The sequence below is a fragment of the Bufo bufo genome, chromosome 2 (genome assembly GCF_905171765.1).
Source record: "Bufo bufo chromosome 2, aBufBuf1.1, whole genome shotgun sequence".
In the NCBI taxonomy this organism is placed as follows: Eukaryota; Metazoa; Chordata; class Amphibia; order Anura; family Bufonidae; genus Bufo; species Bufo bufo.
This window is the reverse complement of record NC_053390.1, coordinates 477,577,063-477,597,427: the sequence shown is the minus strand read 5'-3', so window position 1 is coordinate 477,597,427 and position 20,365 is coordinate 477,577,063. Positions and strand designations below refer to the sequence as shown.

Here is a 20,365-nt window from a genome sequence, read left to right as displayed (position 1 = left end):
TCATCGCACTCCATCAGCAGCAGCCTGAGTCTACAGTCGCTGATGAGAAGCTTTCTTCATCCATAAAGTGAAGAAACTACTCACCAGTAGTAGCAGCAGGTAGACCTGGAGCAGGACCTTAACCAGCAGGTAGTTGCATACCTGGACAGCACCCTGCACGTGCCAACCCACATTGAAGATCCGCTGGACTACTGGGCAGCCAAACTGGATTTGTGGCCGCAACTAGCAGAGTTTGCCCTGGAAAAGCTGTTCTGTCCGGCCAGTAGTGTGGCATCAGAGTGGGTATTTAGTGTTGAGAGGGCCATAGTTACCCCAAGGAGAACTCGCCTGTCCACCCAAAATGTGGAGAGACTTACCTTTGTCAAGATGAATCAGGCGTGGATCAGCCAGGATTTCCAACCACCAATTCATCAGATGCATCAGACTAGATCAACCATGGTACCACACAAACACTTTGATAAAAGAGACCTGTTTCCTCTGACTACCTACCTCAGCTACTACTCTGATACTGCAAAACACCTGATGCCACACATCTGATGCCAAGTGCTCCTTCTTTCAACCACCTTCGTCAGTGGGTCCTGGTATTGCAACCCACAGCCCAACTCTGCCACCGGAATTAGAAGAGAATAGAGTAGGACCACGCCACCTGTGTGTAAACAGTTTTTTCGGAGAGTACCCCTAATTGTCAGGGATCATAACTCACCAGATCAGGTTGTGCAAGCCATACACAACACTGGAAAGCGTAAATGGAATAGCTTGTGCGGTATCGAAGCAGCTCCCTTTTGCTATGGGCATCCAGAGTATGCCAACTGATGCTGCTGCTGCCATCTCCACAATATGTCACCTTGCCACTGTGTGATATCTTGATGCTACTGCTGCCATCTCCACACTATGTTACATTGCCACTGTGTGGTTTACTGATGCTGCTGCTACTGCCATCTCTACACTATGTCACCTTGTGACTCTGTGGTATCCTGATGCTGCTGCTGACGCCATCTCCTCACTATGTCATCTTGCGATTCTGTGGTCTCCTGATGGTGCTGCTGCTTCTGCCATCTCCACATTATGTCACCTTGCGACTCTCTGGCATCCTGATGCTGCTGCTGCCGCCATCTCCACACCATGTCACCATGCCACTCTGTGGTATCATTCTGCTGCTGCTGCTACTGCCATATCCACACTATGTCACCTTGCCACTGTGTGGAATACTGATGCTGATGCTGCTACTGCCATATCCACACTATGTCACCTTGCCACTGTGTGGAATACTGATGCTGATGCTGCTACTGCCATCTCCACACTATGTCACCTTGCCACTGTGTGGAATACTGATGCTGCTACTGCCATCTCCACACTATTTCACCTTGCCACTTTGTGGTATTGTCCTGCTGCTGCTACTGCCATCTGCACACTATGTCACCTTGCCACTCTGTGGTATACTTATGCTGCTACTGCCATCTCCACACTATGTCATCTTGCCACTCTGTGGTTTACTGATGCTGCTGCTACTGCCATCTTCACACTATGTCACCTTGCCAGTCTGTGGTTTACTGCTGCTGCTGCTGCCATCTCCACATTATGTCACCTTGCGACTCTGTGGTATCCTGATAATGCTGCTGCTGCCATCTCCACACTTTGTCATCTTGCCATTCTGTGGTCTCCTGATGGTGCTGCTGCTTCTGCCATCTCCACACTATGTCACCTTGCGACTCTCTGGTATCCTGATGCTGCTGCCTCCATCTCCACACTATGTCACCTTGCCACTCTGTGGATTCATTCTGCTGCTGCTGCTACTGCCATATCAACACTATGTCACCTTGTCACTGTGTGGTATCCTGATGCTGCTGCTACTGCCATCTCCACACTATGTCACCTTGTCACTCTGTGGTATACTGATGCTGCTACTGCCATCTCCACACTATGTCACCTTGTCACTCTGTGGTATACTGATGCTGCTACTGCCATCTCAACACTATGTAATCTAGCCATTCTGTGGTTTACTGATGCTGCTGCTACTGCCATCTCCACACTATGTCACCTTGCGACTCTCTGGTTTCCTGATGCTGCTGCCATCTCCACACTATGTCACCTTGCCACTCTGTGGTCTTATCCTGCTGCTGCTGCTACTGCCATCTCCACATTATGTCACATTGCCACTCTGCGGTATCTTGATACTGCTGCTACTGCCATCTCCACACTATGTCACCTTGCCACTCTGTGGTATACTGATGTTGCTACTGCCATCTCCACACTATGTTATCTTGCCACTCTGTGGTTTACGGATGCTGCTGTTACTGCCATCTCCACACTATGTCACCTTGCGACTCTCTGGTATCCTGATGCTGCTGCCGCCATCTCCACACTATGTCACCTTGCCACTCTGTGGATTCATCCTGCTGCTGCTGCCATATCCACACTATGTCACCTTGCCACTGTGTGGTATCCTGATGCTGCTGCTACTGCCATCTCCACACTATGTCTCCTTGCCACTCTGTAGTATACTGATGCTGCTACTGCCATCTTCACACTATGTCATCTTGCCACTCTGTGGTTTACAGATGCTGCTGCTAATGCCATCTCCACACTATGTCATCTAGCCACTCTATGGTTTACTGATGCTGCTGCTACTGCCATCTCCACACTATGTCACCTTGCCACTCTGTGGTTTACTGATGATGCTGCTGCTGCCGCCATCTCCACACTTTTTCATCTTGCCAATCTGTGGTCTCCTGATGGTGCTGTTGCTTCTGCCATCTCCACACTATGTCACCTTGCGACTCTCTGGTATCCTGATGCTGCTGCTGCCTTCTCAACACTATGTCACCTTGCCACTCTGTGTTATCATCCTGCTGTTGCTGCTACTGCCATCTCCACACTATGTCACCTTGCCACTCTGCGGTATCTTGATACTGCTGCTACTGCCATCTCCACACTATGTCACCTTGCCACTCTTTGGTATACTAATGCTGCTACTGCCATCTCCACACTATGTCATCTTGCCACTCTGTGGTTTACGGATGCTGCTGCTACTGCCATCTCCACACTATGTCATCTTGCCACTCTGGGGTTTACTGATGCTGCTACTGCCATATCCACACTATGTCACCTTGCCACTCTGTGGTTTACTGATGCTGCTGCTGCTGCGACTGCCATCTCCACACTATGTCACCTTGTGACTCTGTGGTTTCCTGATGCTGCTGCTGCCGCCATCTCCACACTATGTAATCTTGCCATTCTGTGGTATCCTGATGGCGCTGATGCTTCTGCCATCTCCACACTATGTCGCCTTGCGACTCTCTGGTATCTTGATGCTGCTGCTGCCGCCATCTCCACACTATGTCACCTTGCCTTTCTGTGGTATCATCCTGCTGCTACTGCCATCTCCACACTATGTCACCTTGCCACTCTGTGGTATACTGATGCTGCTACTGCCATCTCCACACTATGTCATCTTGCCACTCTGGGGTTTACGGATGCTGCTGCTACTGCCATCTCCATACTATGTCATCTTGCCACAATGTGGTTTACTGATGCTGCTGCTACTGCTATCTCCACACAATGTCACCTTGCCACTCTGTGGTTTACTGATGCTACTGCCATCTCCACACTATGTCACCTTGCGACTCTGTGGTATCCTGATGCTGCTGCCGCCACCATCTCCACACTTTGTCATCTTGCCATTCTGTGGTCTCCTGATAGTGCTGCTGCTTCTGCCATCTCCACACTATGTCACCTTGCAACTCTCTGGTATCCTTCTGATGCTGCTGTTACTACCATCTGCACAGTAGGTCTCCTTGCCACTCTGTGGTATCCTGATGCTGCTGCTGCTACTACCATCTTCACACTATGTCACATTGCCACTCTGTTTTATCCTGATGGTGCTGCTGCTACTGCCATCTCCACACTATGTCACTTTGTCACACTGCGGTCTCCTGATGCTGCTTCTGCTACTGCCATCTGCACACTGTGTCACCTTGCCACTCTGTGGTCTCCTGATGATGATGCTGCTGTCATTTCTACACTATGTCACCTTGCCACTCTGTGGTATTCTCGTGATGCTGCTGTTTCTACCATTTCCACACTATGTCACCTTGCCATAATATGGTATCCTCCTGCTGCTGCTGCTGCTGCTGCTGCTATCTCCACACTATCTTACCTTGCCCCTCTGTGACATTCTACTGATGCTGCTGCTACTGCCATCTCCACACTATGTCACCTTGCCACTGTGTGGTATCCTTTTGCTGCTGCCACTGCCATCTCCACACTATCTTACCTTTACACTCTGTAGCATTCTCCTGATGCTGATGCTGCTACTGCCATCTCCACACTATGTCACCTTGCCACTCTTTATTATCCTGTTGCTGCTTCTGCTACTGCCATCTCCACATTATGATACATTGCCACTATGTGTTATCCTCCTGCTCCTGCTTCCATCTCCACACTATGTCACCTTGCCACTCTGTGGTATACTGATGCTGCTACTGCCATCTCCACACTATGTCATCTTGCCACTCTGTGGTTTACGGATGCTGTTGCTACTGCCATCTCCACACTATGTCATCTTGCCACTCTGTGGTTTACTGATGCTGCTGCTACTGCCATATCCACACTATGTCACCTTGCCACTCTGTGGTTTACTGATGCTGCTACTGCCATCTCCACACTATGTCACCTTGCGACTCTGTGGTATCCTGATGCTGCTGCTGCCGCCATCTCCACACTATGTCATCTTGCCATTCTGTGGTCTCCTGATGGTGCTGCTGCTTCTGCCATCTCCACACTATGTCAACTTGCGACTCTCTGGTATCCTGATGCTGCTGCTGCCGTCATCTCCACACTATGTCACCTTGCCACTCTGTGGTTTACTGATGCTGCTGCTGCTACTGATATCTCCACACTATGTCACCTTGCGACTCTGTGGTATCCTGATGCTGCTGCCGCTGCCATCTCCACACTATGTCATCTTGCCATTCTGTGGTCTCCTGATGGTACTGCTGCTTCTGCCATCTCCACACTATGTCACCTTGCGACTCTGTGGTATCCTGATGCTGCTGCTGCCACCATCTCCACACTATGTCATCTTGCCATTCTGTGGTCTCCTGATGGTGCTGCTTCTAGAGATGTCCCGAACTATTCACCGGCGAACAGTTTCCGGCGAACATTGCTTGTTCGCGTTCGCCGCGGTCGGCGAACATATGAGATGTTCGGTCCGCCCCCTATTCGTCATTATTGAGAAAACTTTGACCCTGTACCTCACAGTCAGCAGACACATTCCAGCCAATCAGCAGCATACCCTCCCTCCCAGACCCTCCCACCTCCTTGGACAGCATCCATTTTAGATTCATTCGGAAGCTGCAGTCTTAGTGAGAGGAAGGACAGTGTAGCTGCTGCTGATTTAATAGGGGAAATCGATAGCTAGGCCAGTGTATTCAGTGTCCACTCCAGTCCTGAAAGACTAATCTGATCTCTGCTGTAAGGACAGCATCCTGACAACACCCCAAAAAGCCCTTTTTAGGGCTAGTACATCAGTCTGCTTTTTTTTTCCTCTGTAATCTAATAGCAGTTGCCTGCCAGCGTCTGTGTCAGGCTCACAGCGTATACTGTGCCCACTTGCCCAGTGCCACCACTCATATCTGGTGTCACAGTAGCTTGCATAAAAAAAATTAAAAAAAATTGGGACTGTAGAATCCGCATCCTTTTAATAGTGCTAGTGATCAGGTCCACAACTAGGGACAGGTATCCAGACGGGGTTGCCCTTTTCAGGGCGAGTGCTCTGTGTAGACAGGTAGTATGGGAGCAGTCCCCTTCCCCCAAGTTATAGGGTGAGATAAGGGCACATCACCAAGACTCCCTCTGACTACACATGACTCCATCTGGTCCAAGCATCACCAATAGCCTCAGCTGATCCTAGCCTTCTGGTTGGTCGGGTAAGACTGCTTGCGTCCTCACAGGCGCAGCAGGTCTATTTTCCTTTCCTTGCTTTACCAGCAGTGGGGTATCTATTTACGGACCCCGTTACATGTTTGTATGTGTGTTATGTTGATGCATCCTCTGGTGTATATTATTTTATTGCATACCCTATAAAAGTTAAATTTTAATAAGGATATTTCCCCACACCTCCTGTGGTGGGCCCCTTCACACATTGAATCTTGAAATATCGGTGTGGCTTTTACATCTATCAGCTTCAATCAGCTACTGTAATATAATAGCAGTTAGTTGTCTGCAAGCGTGTGTGTCAGGCCTACAGCGTGTACTGTGCCAACTACTGCCAGTGCACAGTACCACCAGTGGCACTCATATCTGGTGTCACAGTAGCTTGCATTTAAAAACAAAAAAAAACAATTTTGACTGTAATATAATAGCAGTTAGTTGTCTGCAAGCGTGTGTGTCAGGCCTACAGCGTCTACTCTGCCAACTACTGCCAGTGCACAGTACCACACTCATATCTGGTGTCACAGTAGCTTGCATTTAAAAAATTAAAAATAATTTTGACTGTAATATAATAGCAGTTAGTTGTCTGCAAGCATGTGTGTCAGGCCTACAGCGTCTACTCTGCCAACTACTGCCAATGCACAGTGCCACCAGTGCCACTCATATCTGGTGTCACAGTAGCTTGCATTTAAAAAAAAACAACAATTTTGACTGGAATATAATAGCAGTTATATGTCTGCAAGCGTGTGTGTCAGGCCTACAGCGTGTACTGTGCCAACTACTGCCAGTGCACAGTGCCACCAGTGCCACTCATATCTGGTGTCACAGTAGCTTGCATTTCAAAAAAATAAAAATAATTTTGACTGTAATATAATAGCAGTTAGTTGTCTGGAAGCGTGTGTGTCAGGCCTACAGTGTCTACTCTGCCAACTACTGCCAGTGCACAGTGCCACTCATATCTGGTGTCACAGTAGCTTGCATGCACAGTACAACTAAACTAATAAAAAAAAAATGACAGGCAGAGGCAGGCCACCCAGCAGGGGCTGTCGTGGTGCTGTGATTCCCTTTGGCCCTAGAATAATGCCCAGTGTTCAGAGGCCACGTACCCTGAACTCGAAAATTTCTGAGGACATAGTTGACTGGCTAACACAGGACACCCAATCTTCTACAGCTTCCTCTCGGAACCTTGACGCACCATTCTCCTCCAGCTCAGCTTCGGGCACCTCTCAAGTTACCACTAGCCCACCTGCCGCCACCACCAACACTAGCACCACAGCTGCTTCACTTGATCTGTCAGAGGAGTTATTTACACATCAGTTGGAAGAAATGAGTGAGGGGCAACCATTATTGCCAGAGGATGTAGATAACAGGGATATGTCTCAGTCAGGTAGCATTACACACATGGACGTACGGTGTGCTGATGATGTTGTTGTACCGCTGCTGTTTCCTTTGCTGAGTTGTCAGATACAAGTGAAGCGGTTGATGATGACGATGTGTCCGTGGATGTCACGTGGGTGCCCGCTCGAAGAGAACAACAGGGGGAAAGTTCAGATGGGGAGACAGAGAGGAGGAGGAGACGAGTTGGAAGCAGGGGGAGGTCGTCGCAAGGAGCTAGTGGCACAGTCAGACAGCATGTATCGGCATCCGGGGTCAGCCAGACAGCACGCCAATCAACGCATGCTGTTGCCACCACCAGGATGCCGTCATTGCAAAGCTCAGCAGTGTGGCATTTTTTTTGTGTGTCTGCCTCTAATAACAGAGATGCCATTTGCAACCTGTGCCAAAAGAAACTGAGTCGTGGGAAGTCCAAAACCCACCTAGGTACAACTGCTTTGCGAAGGCACATGATCTCACATCACAAACGCCTATGGGATCAACACATGATGACGAGTACAAGCAGCACACAAACTCAAAGCCACCATCCTCCTCCTGGTCCAGCATCTTCAGCCACGTCAACCACTGCTGTCCTCCTTGCCCCCTCTCAACCACCCGCCACTCCGCCTCTCGCCTTGAGCAGTTCCTGCTCATCTGCCCACAGTCAGGTGTCTGTCAAGGACATGTTTGAGCGTAAGAAGCCAATGTCACCGAGTCACCCCCTTGCCCGGCATCTGACAGCTGGCTTGTCGGAACTCTTAGCCCGCCAGCTTTTACCATACAAGCTGGTGGAGTCTGAGGCCTTAAAAATTTGTAGCTATTGGGACACCGCAGTGGAAGGTACCCGGCCGAAATTTCTTTTCACAAAAGGCAATCCCCAACCTGTACTCTATTGTGGAAAAGAAAGTCATGGCATGTCTGGCACACAGTGTTGGGGCAAGGGTCTATATGACCACTGATACCTGGTCTGCAAAGCACGGTCAGGGCAGGTATATCACGTACACTGCGCATTGGGTAAACCTGCTGACGGCTGCCAAGCATGGAATGCGTGGCTCTGCAGAGGAGTGGGTGACACCGCCACGACTTGCAGGCAGGCCTGCTGCCACCTCCTCTACTCCTCCTACTCCATCCTCTTTGCTAACCTCCTCGGCTGAGCCCTCTTCTGCTGCTGCGTCTTGCTCCACATCAACTGCACCCCCCCAGCTCCCCAGGGGCTATTCCACATCCCGGATACGACAGTGTCACGCCGTCTTGGGGTTGACTTGCCTGAAAGCAGAGAGTCACACCGGACCAGCACTACTGTCCGCCCTGAACGCACAGGTGGATCAGTGGCTGACTCCGCACCAACTGGAGATCGGCAAAGTGGTGTGTGACAATGGAAGCAATTTGTTGGTGGCATTGAATTTGGGCAAGTTGACACATGTGCCGTGCATGGCACATGTGTGTAATCTAATCGTACAATGCTTTGTGCATAAGTACCCAGGCTTACAGGACGTCCTCAAGCAGGCCAGGAAGGTGTGTGGCCATTTCAGGCATTCCTACACGGCCATGGCGCACTTTTCAGATATTCAGCGGTAAAACAACATGCCAGTGAGGCGCTTGATTTGTGACAGCCCGACACGTTGGAATTCAACACTCCTAATGTTCAACCGCCTGCTCCAACAAGAATAAGACGTCAACGAGTATTTGTATCACCGGGGTGCTAGGACAGCCTCTGCGGAGCTGGGAATTTGTTTGCCACGTTACTGGACGCTCATGCTCATGAGGTGACAAACCTAGTCAGTCGCACTAAAGGCACCATCAGCGACATCATCCCATTTGTTTTCTTCCTGGAGCGTGCCCTGCGAAGAGTGCTGGATCAGGCCGTAGATGAGCGTGAAGAGGAAGAGTTGTGGTCACCATCACCACCAGAAACAGCCTTATCAGCATCGCTTGCTGGACCTGCGGCAACGCTGGAAGAGGAGTCTGAGGAAGAGGAGTCAGAGGAAGAATGTGGCTTTGAGGAGGTGGAAGATCAACCACAGCAGGCAACCCGTGGTGTTGTACATGGCTGGGGGGGAGAACAGACCTTCAGTGAGATCAGTGAGGACAAAGAATGGGACATGAGTAGCTCGGCATCCAACCTTGTGCAAAGGGGATCTTTCATGCTGTCGTGCCTGTTGAGGGACCCTCGTATAAAAAGGCTGAAGGAGAACGACCTGTACTGGGTGACCACGCTACTAGAACCCCGGTATAAGTGCCTGAAATGTTACCAAATTACCGGAAGTCAGAAAGGATGCAGCAGTTCCAAAATAAATTAAAAAGTATGCTTTACACAGCGTATAAGGGTGATGTCAAAGCACAACGGGAATCTAACAGGGGAAGAGGTGAAAGTAATCCTCCTCCTACCATGACCATGCCGGCAAGGACAGGACGCTTTACAGACATGTTGTTGATGGAGGACATGCAGAGCTTTTTAAGTCCTACGCATCGCCACAGCCCTTCGGGGTCCACCCTCAGAGAACAACTCGACTGACAGGTAGCAGACTACCTAGCCTTAACTGCAGATATCGACACTCTGAGGAGCGATGAACCCCTTGACTACTGGGTGTGCAGGCTTGACCTGTGGCCTGAGCTATCCCAATTTGCGATAGAACTTCTGGCCTGCCCCGCTTCAAGTGTCCTGTCAGAAAGGACCTTCAGTGCAGCAGGAGGTATTGTCACTGAGAAGAGAAGTTGCCTAGGTCAAAAAAGTCTAGATTACCTCACCTTTATTAAGATGAATGAGGCATGGATCCCGAAGGGACTGACAGTGGGCGATACATTTGACTGAAAAAAGCCTGATGAGATGAGCTGCCTTCGGGAAAAATTGGTCCACACGCTGCTGTATTTTATCTCTGCATGCCGGATGACTTGCGTGACTTATCCGCCACCAACTAGGGTTCAAGCCGCAATGTTTTAGGGCACTTTCTGCCTGGGAAACATAAATTTCTCTGGCCGCTGCTACAACAATACCTTATTTTTCAGGCATGTGTACATGCCTAATTTTTCTGGCCTCTGGTGCTGCACTGTAGCTGCAAAAACAAAACATAAAAAAAGGCACATACATGTGTCAATTCCCCTTCGTGATCGTTACCTTGTTGTGGTGAAGGGGCTTGCATATCACAATGAAGCTACCACCTCTATGAGTGTGTTGGCAATGGCAATGTTGGCACACCCCAGATGATAAGGTCATTGCTTCATTGTGAACAGACCAAAAGCGATCGGCTGGATAATTTTTCATAGAAAAAACATTCATTTTTTTTGTGATCATCTAAGGTGACCATTAAAGCATACTAGGCCAACAATGGGCCCACACTGCAGAATCATTGTTTTCTGGGTCACTTAACTGTCACTGAACTACCTCAGCATGACCATAGGCTTTGAAAAACCCGCATCGCCTGCAATCTCACAAACGTGCGCACGAGCACAGTCATTACTACACCAAGATTGATGCATAGAGGAATAAAATTTATGTCATGAGTGTGTCAACTATTGAGAACTCTTTGCGGTTGTCTAAAATCTATTCCATACACGTCCCCTGATAGGGGACGTAACAGGGATTAAACTGTTACTTAACACACCACTCATATCTGGTGGCACTGTACATTGCACGGCGCATGCGCAGTGCCCCGAATTGGAAGTAGGAGGACCAACCAAGCATCTTTTTCCATCTCCCGGTTCCTAAAATCTATTCCATAGACCGGCCCCTGATAGGGGACGTAACAGGGATTAAACTGATAGGAATAGTACTACTTAACACACCACTCATATCTGGTGGCACAGTACATTGCAAGGCGTACGCGCAGTGCCCCAAATTGAAAGTAAGAGGACCGACCAAGAATCTTTTTCCATCTCCCGGTTTCTAAAATCTATTCCATACACGTCCCCTGATAGGGGACGTAACAGGGATTAAACTGATAGGAATAGTACTACTTAAACACACCATTCATATCTGGTGGCACAGTACATTGCAAGCCGTACGTGCAGTGCCCCAAATTGGAAGTAAGAGGACCGACCAAGCATCTTTTTCCATCTCCCGGTTCCTAAAATCTATTTCATACACCGGCCCCTGATAGGGGACAAAACAGAGATTAAACTGTTAAGAACTGATTTTATTTATTAAAAAAAAAAAGAGGACAGCCTCTGCGGAGCTGGGTATTTTTTGGCCGCGTTACTGAATGCTCATGCACAATGGCTGTAGGCTCATGCGCCCTTTTGCGGAGGTGAGAAACCTGGTCAGTCAAACCCAAGGCAACATCATCGACCTCATCCCATATGCGTTTTTTCTGGAGCGTGCAATGCGAAGAGTGCTGGATCAGGCCGTAGATAAGCATGAAGAGGAAGATTTGTGGTCACCATCACCACCAGAAGCAGCCTTGTCGTCGTCGATTGCTGGAACGCAGAGAGAGGAGTCTGAAGAAGAGGAGTCAGAGGAGGAAGTTGGCTTTGAGGAGGTGGAAGACCAACCATAGCAAGCGTCCCAGGGGGCTTGTTGTCACCTTTCAGGGACCCTTGGTGGAGGAAGAGACCTTCAATGACGTCAGTGAGGACAAGGAACGGGACATGGCTAGCTTGGTATCCAACCTTGTGCAAATGGGGAGTTTGCGGTTGAGCAAATGGACTGTTTGCGGTTGTTTGCGGTGCGTTAAACGGGGAGTTTGGTCTGTCACTGTGAAGCGGGCGTAACCCTTGCACTACCTGATCGATCCAACATCATACCTGATCGTATACACACACTGGATGTTTGAAAGCACGTTATTCCAAACAATTTAGATATGTTAGGTGATTTATGCCCTTTATGGATTAAAACCTGACTCTGCGTCAACTACGTAATTTTCCATGGGAGTTTTGCCATGGATCCCCCTCCGGCATGCCACAGTCCAGGTGTTAGTCCCCTTGAAACTACTTTTCCATCACTATTGTGGCCATAAAAAGTCCCTGTGGGCTTTAAAATTCACCTGCCTATTGAAGTCTGTGGCGGTTCGCCCGGTTTGCCCGTTCGCAAACATTTGTGAAAATTTGCGTACGCGAACTGAAAATTTTATGTTCGCGACATCTCTAGCTGCTGCTTCTGCCATCTCCACACTATGTCACCTTGCCATTCTGTGGTATCCTTCTGATGCTGCTGTTACTACCTCTAATGACCGGCGTCACACACAGGGAGGGAAAAGGGAAAGCCCTGCCCAAGGGAGAGGGTAAGGTGGTGACCCCTGACTCACCTTGCAGCTGGCACCTGACTGCCCTGACGTGCCTAAACCCTGGCTTTCCCTGAAATGAGCCCTAGATAGTGAACTATCTAGGGCTCATTTCAGGTGGGATCGCTAGTCCACACCACTGTCACTAAGAGGGAAACACCAGGGAGAGGACAGACAAAACAGACAAACACATACACCCAGGTGGGCGACCACAGCAGTCCACAAAGGTCCAACAGGGATCCGGAGGGTAGCGTTCTGGATCAACAACCAGAGAACGCAGCAACACAACTCCAGAGGGTCAGAATAGATGTCCAGGCAGGAAGCTCTATATCTGGCAACCAGAGAAGTGTGAGAGGGGAATATAAGGAGGTTTGGTAGTGTTGGACAAGGAACAGCTGAGGAGAAGGAGCTACGGATCCCTGAGTGAGCCAAAAGGGTTTGCAAAGCAAACCCAGAAAGCTACCATAAGGAAAACAGCCCTATCTTACATAGAGCGCGCAGCCAACCGCTGCGACCTCCTGACCCCGGGTACAACGGAGTCAGGCGTGGCTCTTGACACCCTCGTGACAGTACCCCCCTCTCTACGAGGGGCCTCCGGACACTCAGGACCAGGTCTCTCAGGATGAGAGGCATGAAAAACCCGAACTAGCCTGTCGGCGTTTACCTCAGACGCAGGAACACACATTCTTTCCTCGGGACCGCAACCTCTCCAATGCACCAGATATTGAAGAGACGGCGGACCCCGCGAGAATTAATAATTTTGGATATCTGAAATTCTAGATTACCATCCACGACAACAGGAGGGGGTGGCAGCGGTGACGGTTCTAGAGGTGGAACATATTTTTTGAGTAACGACTTATGAAAGACATTATGGATTTTAAAAGTCTGAGGTAACTCCAGGCGAAAAGCCACGGGGTTGATGATGGCTACAATTTTGTAAGGACCAATAAACCTAGGACCCAGTTTCCAAGAGGGAACCTTCAATTTGATATTCCTAGTAGACAACCACACATAGTCATTCACTCCTAGATCCGGACCTGGCGACCGTCTCTTATCAGCCATGCATTTGTATTTACCTCCCATATTTTTCAAGTTAGCTTGCACCTTCTGCCATACCGATGAAAGAGATGACGAAAACCGTTCCTCTTCGGGAACCCCAGAAGACCCCCCCTCTTTGAAAGTACAGAATTGGGGATGAAAACCATATGCACCAAGAAATGGTGACTTGCCAGTGGATTCCTGACGACGATTATTTATGGCAAACTCAGCTAACGGTAAATATGATGACCACAACTCTTGGTTTTCAGACGAAAAACATCTTAGATATGTCTCCAGGTTTTGGTTGGTACGCTCAGTCTGTCCATTCGACTGAGGATGGAAAGCTGAGGAAAAGGACAAGTGTACCCCCAAACGGGAACAAAAAGCTTTCCAAAATTTAGAAATAAACTGGGTACCCCGATCCGAAACAACATCGGAGGGGACCCCGTGAAGCTTCACGATCTCACTGACGAATACCTGAGCAAGAGTTTTAGCATTAGGTAGTGCGGGTAACGCAATGAAGTGTACCATTTTGCTAAACCTGTCCACTACTACCAAAATAACTGTTTTACCCGCAGACAAAGGTAAGTCAGTGATAAAATCCATTGACAGATGTGTCCATGGTATATTGGGAATTACGAGTGGTAATAGAAACCCTGCAGGACGTGTATGTGAAACTTTTGCGCACGCAGAGGTAGAACAAGAAGACACAAAATCCAATACATCCTGACGCAACCTTGGCCACCAAAAACGACGAGACAATAGCTCCAAGGTTGCTTTACTACCCGGGTACCCAGCAAGTGCCGAATTATGATGTTCCTTTAATAATTCGAAACGTAGGTTCAGCGGTACAAACAATTTCTCTGAGGGGCAAGAGACCGGGGCGTCCCCCTGGGCCTCTAACACCTTCCCCTCTAGAACAGAGTGTACCGCAGAAACAACCACTCCTCTTTGAAGAATGGGCACCGGATCACTCACATTACCCCCTCCAGGGAAACAACAAGAGAGTGCATCAGCCTTGGTATTCTTTGCCCCAGGACGATAGGTAATCACAAAGTTAAACCTGGTAAAAATAGCGACCACCTAGCCTGTCTAGGGGTGAGACGCTTAGCTGATTCGAGGTACAGAAGATTTTTGTGGTCCATAATCACAGTGACGGGGTGGACTGCCCCCTCTAAAAAGTGACGCCACTTCTTAAACGCAAGTTTAATAGCTAACAGTTCCCTATTGCCAATATCGTAGTTCTTTTCTGCTGCAGATAGTTTTTTAGAAAAGAAAGCACAAGGACGCCATTTGCCAGGAGACGGACTCTGAGACAGCACCGCCCCCACTCCCACCTCTGATGCATCGACTTCAACAATAAAAGGCTGAGAGACATCAGGTTGGACTAGTACAGGTGCTGAGGTAAACCTCTCTTTTAGAGAGGAAAAAGCAACTTTAGCGGCGTCAGACCATTTAGAAAAATCAGTCCCCTTCCTAGTCATGTCAGTAAGGGGTTTTACAATAAGTGAATAATTTTTAATGAATTTCCTATAGAAATTCGCGAAGCCCAAGAACCGTTGTAGTGCTTTGAGGTTCTCAGGAAGATCCCAATCCAAAATTGCCTGGACCTTCCTAGGATCCATACGGAAACCTGAAGCAGATAAAAAATAACCTAGGAATTGTATCTCCTGAACGGCGAAGACACATTTTTCAATTTTAGCATATAATTTATTCGTCCGTAAGACCTGCAGTACTTGTCTGACATGCACCTCATGTGTTCTCAGATCAGACGAATAAATTAAAATATCATCTAGGTATATTACCACAAACCTGCCGATTAGATGACTAAAAATGTCATTAACGAAATGTTGAAAGACGGCAGGAGCATTGGTCAGACCGAAAGGCATAACTAGATTTTCATAATGCCCCTCAGGGGTGTTAAAAGCTGTCTTCCACTCATCCCCCTCCTTAATACGAATCAGATTGTAGGCCCCCCTAAGATCAAGTTTGGAGAACCACCTAGCACCCGCAATCTGGTTAAACAGGTCAGGAATGAGAGGAAGAGGGTATGGGTCTCGGATGGTTATGCGATTTAATTCGCGAAAATCTAGGCAAGGACGCAGGCCCCCATCTTTCTTTTTAACGAAGAAAAACCCTGCAGCCACGGGTGAAGAAGAGGGTCTGATGTGTCCCTTAGCCAAACTCTCGGAGATATAATCTTTCATGGCTTGTCTCTCTGGACCTGAAAGATTATATAACCTGGTCTTGGGTAATTTTGCGCCGGGAATAAGGTTAACCGGGCAATCATAAGGACGATGAGGTGGTAACCTCTGACAACCCTTTTAAGAAAAAACGTCCTCAAAATCCGAAATAAATGTAGGTAGGGTAGTTATGGAGGCGACTAAGCAATTGCTATTTAAGCAATTTTCTCTGCACTGCTCACTCCACTCCAATATCTCCCTGGCCTGCCAATCCACCACTGGATTGTGCCTTACCAACCAGGGAAGACCCAGCACTACCGGAGTGGGAAGCCCCTCCAGAACATAACATGAAAGCATCTCGTTATGGTGGTCCCCTACCCGAAGGTGTAAATTATGAACAATGTGGGTGAGGTTTCTCTGAGACAGAGGAGCAGAATCAATAGCAAATATGGGAATAGGTCTCTGTAGCGTACAGAGAGACAAATCAATAGTGCGGGCAAAATGGGCATCTATCAAATTTACCCCTGCTCCACTGTCTAGAAAGAAAGAAATAGTCTCCGTCTTATCACCAAAAACAATAACCGCTGGCAACACAAATTGCGATGTACGTATGGAGGAAACATATACCCCCCTGCTGACATCCTCCACACAGCCTGGGGTTAGTAGTTTTCCGACAGTCTTTTGTTTCTGAGGAAAGAAGCACAGACATTAATGAAATGACCCCTCTCCCCACAAAAAAAACAAACCCCACGCCTACGGCGAGCCTCAGGAGGACGGACCTGACAAGTAGTTCCTCCTAGCTGCATAGGCTCGTCTAAGTCCGTACAGACTAACTGCTGCTTGGGAGGGGTTACCAATTGCTCCGTTTTTTTCAACCTGTCCCTAAGGCGTCTATCTATTCAGATAGAAAGGGACATAACCGCATCAAGGGAAAAGGGGGTCTCATATAATGCAAGTGCATCCTTAACCCTTTCAGATAACCCAGAGCAGAACTGACTCCTGAGAGCCGGGTCGTTCCATTGGGTATCCGTAGCCCACCTACGGAATTCAGAGCAATACTCCTCTACCGGCCGCTCTCCTTGTAGGAGTCTCCGTAATCTTGATTCAGCCAGTGCGACTCGGTCAGGGTCGTCATATATGAGACCCAAGGCCCCGAAAAACTCATCCACTGACCGAAACGCCTGGGAATCAGTAGGTAAAGAGAACGCCCAGGACTGCGGGTCCCCCTGCAGCAGGGAAATAACAACCTCCACCCGCTGTTCTTCATTACCAGAGGAGTAAGGGCGCAGTTTAAAGTATAATTTACAGGCCTCACTGAATGTCAAAAACTTGTCCCTTCCCCCAGAAAATCTGTCAGGGAGAGGGACCTTGGGTTCTGCAACAACCTGGTTACCAGTAGCAACCGCTGGGCTTGCGGTCTGTTGTAATTGCTGCTGTTGCTGGAGGACCGACGCCTTCAATCCTGCCACCTCCAAAGACAGGCCATGAAATTGTTTGGACAGAGCAGCAATTTGATCCATACTGGATTCTAAGTAGGTAAAATTAGACAAAAATAAGGGCCAGATATAATGTAATGACCGGCGTCACGCACAGGGAGGGAAAAGGGAAAGCCCTGCCCAAGGGAGAGGGTAAGGTGGTGACCCCTGACTCACCTTGCAGCTGGCACCTGACTGCCCTGATGTCCCTAGACGGGTTCCTCATATTTACACTATGTCACCTTGCCACTCTCTGGTATCCTGTTGCTGCTGCTGCTACTGCCATCTCCACACTATGATACCTTTCCACTTTGTGGTATCCTGATGCTGCTGCTACCATTATCACACTACGGCATGTCACCTTGCCACTCTGTGGTATCCTTATGCTGCTGCTACTGCCATCTCCACACTATGTCACATTGCTACTCTGTGGTATCCTTATGCTGCTGCTGCCATCTCCACACCATGTCACTGTGCTGTTCCAGAATTTATTTCTTCCATTTAAGATTTATTGCTGTATTTGTGTTATCATATCATTACCATGTTACAGTGGGATGCGAAAGTTTGGGCAACCTTGTTAATCGTCATGATTTTCCTGTATAAATCGTTGGTTGTTACGATAAAAAATGTCAGTTAAATATATCATATAGGAGACACACACAGTGATATTTGAGAAGTGAAATGAAGTTTATTGGATTTACAGAAAGTGTGCTATAATTGTTTAAACAAAAAAAGGCAGGTGCATAAATTTGGGCACTGTTGTCATTTTATTGATTCCAAAACCTTTAGAACTAATTATTGGAACTCAAATTGGCTTGGTAAGCTCAGTGACCCCTGACCTACATACACAGGTGAATCCAATTATGAGAAAGAGTATTTAAGGGGGTCAATTGTAAGTTTCCCTCCTCTTTTAATTTTCTCTGAAGAGTAGCAACATGGGGGTCTCAAAACAACTCTCAAATGACCTGAAGACAAAGATTGTTCACCATCATGGTTTAGGGGAAGGATACAGAAAGCTGTCTCAGAGATTTCAGCTGTCTGTTTCCACAGTTAGGAACATATTGAGGAAATGGAAGACCACAGGCTCAGTTCAAGTTAAGGCTCGAAGTGGCAGACCAAGAAAAATCTCGGATAGACAGAAGCGACGAATGGTGAGAACAGTCAGAGTCAACCCACAGACCAGCACCGAAGACCTACAACATCATCTTGCTGCAGATGGAGTCACTTTACACAAGGAGATGCTGTATGCAAGAGTGATGCAGAGGAAGCCTTTTCTCCGCCCACAGCACAAAGTGCTGCTTGAGGTGGGCTAAAGCACATTTGGACAAGCCAGCTTCATTTTGGAATAAGGTGCTGTGGACTGATGAAACTAAAATTTAGTTATTTGGCCATAACAAGGGGCGTTATGCATGGAGGAAAAAGAACACAGCATTCCAAGAAAAACACCTGCTACCTACAGTAAAATATGGTGGTGGTTCCATCATGCTGTGGGGCTGTGTGGCCAGTGCAGGGACTGGGAATCTTGTCAAAGTTGAGTGACGCATGGATTCCACTCAGTATCAGCAGATTCTGGAGACCAATGTCCAGGAATCAGTGACAAAGCTGAAGCTGTGCCGGGGCTGGATCTTTCAACAAGACAACGACCCTAAACACTGCTCAAAATCCACTAAGGCATTTATGCAGAGGAACAAGTACAACGTTCTGGAATGGCCATCTCAGTCCCCAGACCTGAATATAATTGAAAATCTGTGGTGTGACTTAAAGAGAACTGTCCATGCTCGGAAGCCATCAAACCTGAATGAACTAAAGATGTTTTGTAAAGAGGAATGGTCCAAAATACCTTCAACCAGAATCCAGACTCTCATTGGAACCTACAGGAAGTGTTTAGAGGCTGTAATTTCTGCAAAAGGAGGATCTACTAAATATTGTATTTCATTTATTTTTTGTGGTGCCCAAATTTATGCACCTGACTAATTTTGTTTAAACAATTATAGCACACTTTCTGTAAATCCAATAAACTTCATTTCACTTCTCAAATATCACTGTGTGTGCCTCCTATATGATATATTTAACTGACATTTTTTATCGTAACAACCAATGATTTATACAGGAAAATCATGACGATTAACAAGGTTGCCCAAACTTTTGCATCCCACTGTATGTAATATTGCCACCCTGTGGTCATTCTTGTTATAGGTTTCCTGAATGTATTATGTAAATCCCATTGCCTTTGCTCTCTTTCTACTCCTCCCTTTTAATGACATCATATCCTGTTTGTTTGGGTCCTGTGTGTATTCTTTACTGCGAAGATAAAGGAATCCCAGCTGCTGTGTCTTTGTGAATAAGCCTCTTTTTATTTTCATTTTCTCAAAGTAGAATGTCCTACAACCAGGACCGGTTTCGGCATGCAAGCCTTTCTCAACAGATACATCCAATACAGAAAAATCAAGCTATATATAACATATAGTACCGCCCATCTAGGGACGTCTCCACCCATTCTAATGTGTGGTATTCAATTAATGATCAATCAAACTGATTAAACAAGGTGAGACAAAGTAACATATAACTGAAATTTATATTTGTATTCTACCTTATTGAAGAATCTAAATGTTCATATTTATTCATATTTCAATCATAAGGCTGAGGTCTAGAGAAAGTGCATAAAACTGTATATCAATCATCTATAATAAACGTATTAATCTGTTCACAACAGTCTTATAAATGTATGACCTCATAGTCTCTGTCTAGACCCCTTGGATGCAGCGTATCTAAGGTGTGGATCCAAAAGGCCTCTCTTCTGAGGAGAAGTCTTTTGATATCACCTCCTCTTCTAGGTCTCTTTATTTGTTCCAACACTTGAAACCGCAATTGTGCAACTGTGTGTTTAAATTTTCCAAGAATCTTTCCGTCATTTCTACTATTCTTACATTTTGCATAATAGGGTCTGAGACTATTCGTTTTACCCTTTGATATTGCGATCTAGGGATCGCTTTTTTTAGGGACACAGGGTGGGCACTCTTAAAATGGAGAATACTATTTCTATCAGTATCCTTGCGATAAATATCAGTGGACAAATGACCACCAGGGTCCTTAACGACCATAGTGTCTAGGAAGCTCACCATATTGGTGTCAGTGGTAACTGTAAACT

General features: G+C 47.4%; 1 protein-coding gene and 1 pseudogene across 1 annotated transcript in view; both read right to left on the bottom strand.

Annotated features, from left to right (window-relative positions):
* LOC120990939 (protein unc-13 homolog A-like) overlaps positions 1-20,365 on the bottom strand; it is a 2,175,961-nt gene that overhangs the window by 1,746,623 nt on the left and 408,973 nt on the right. The window lies entirely within an intron of this gene.
* On the bottom strand, positions 11,285-11,463 carry LOC120992980 (annotated as a pseudogene).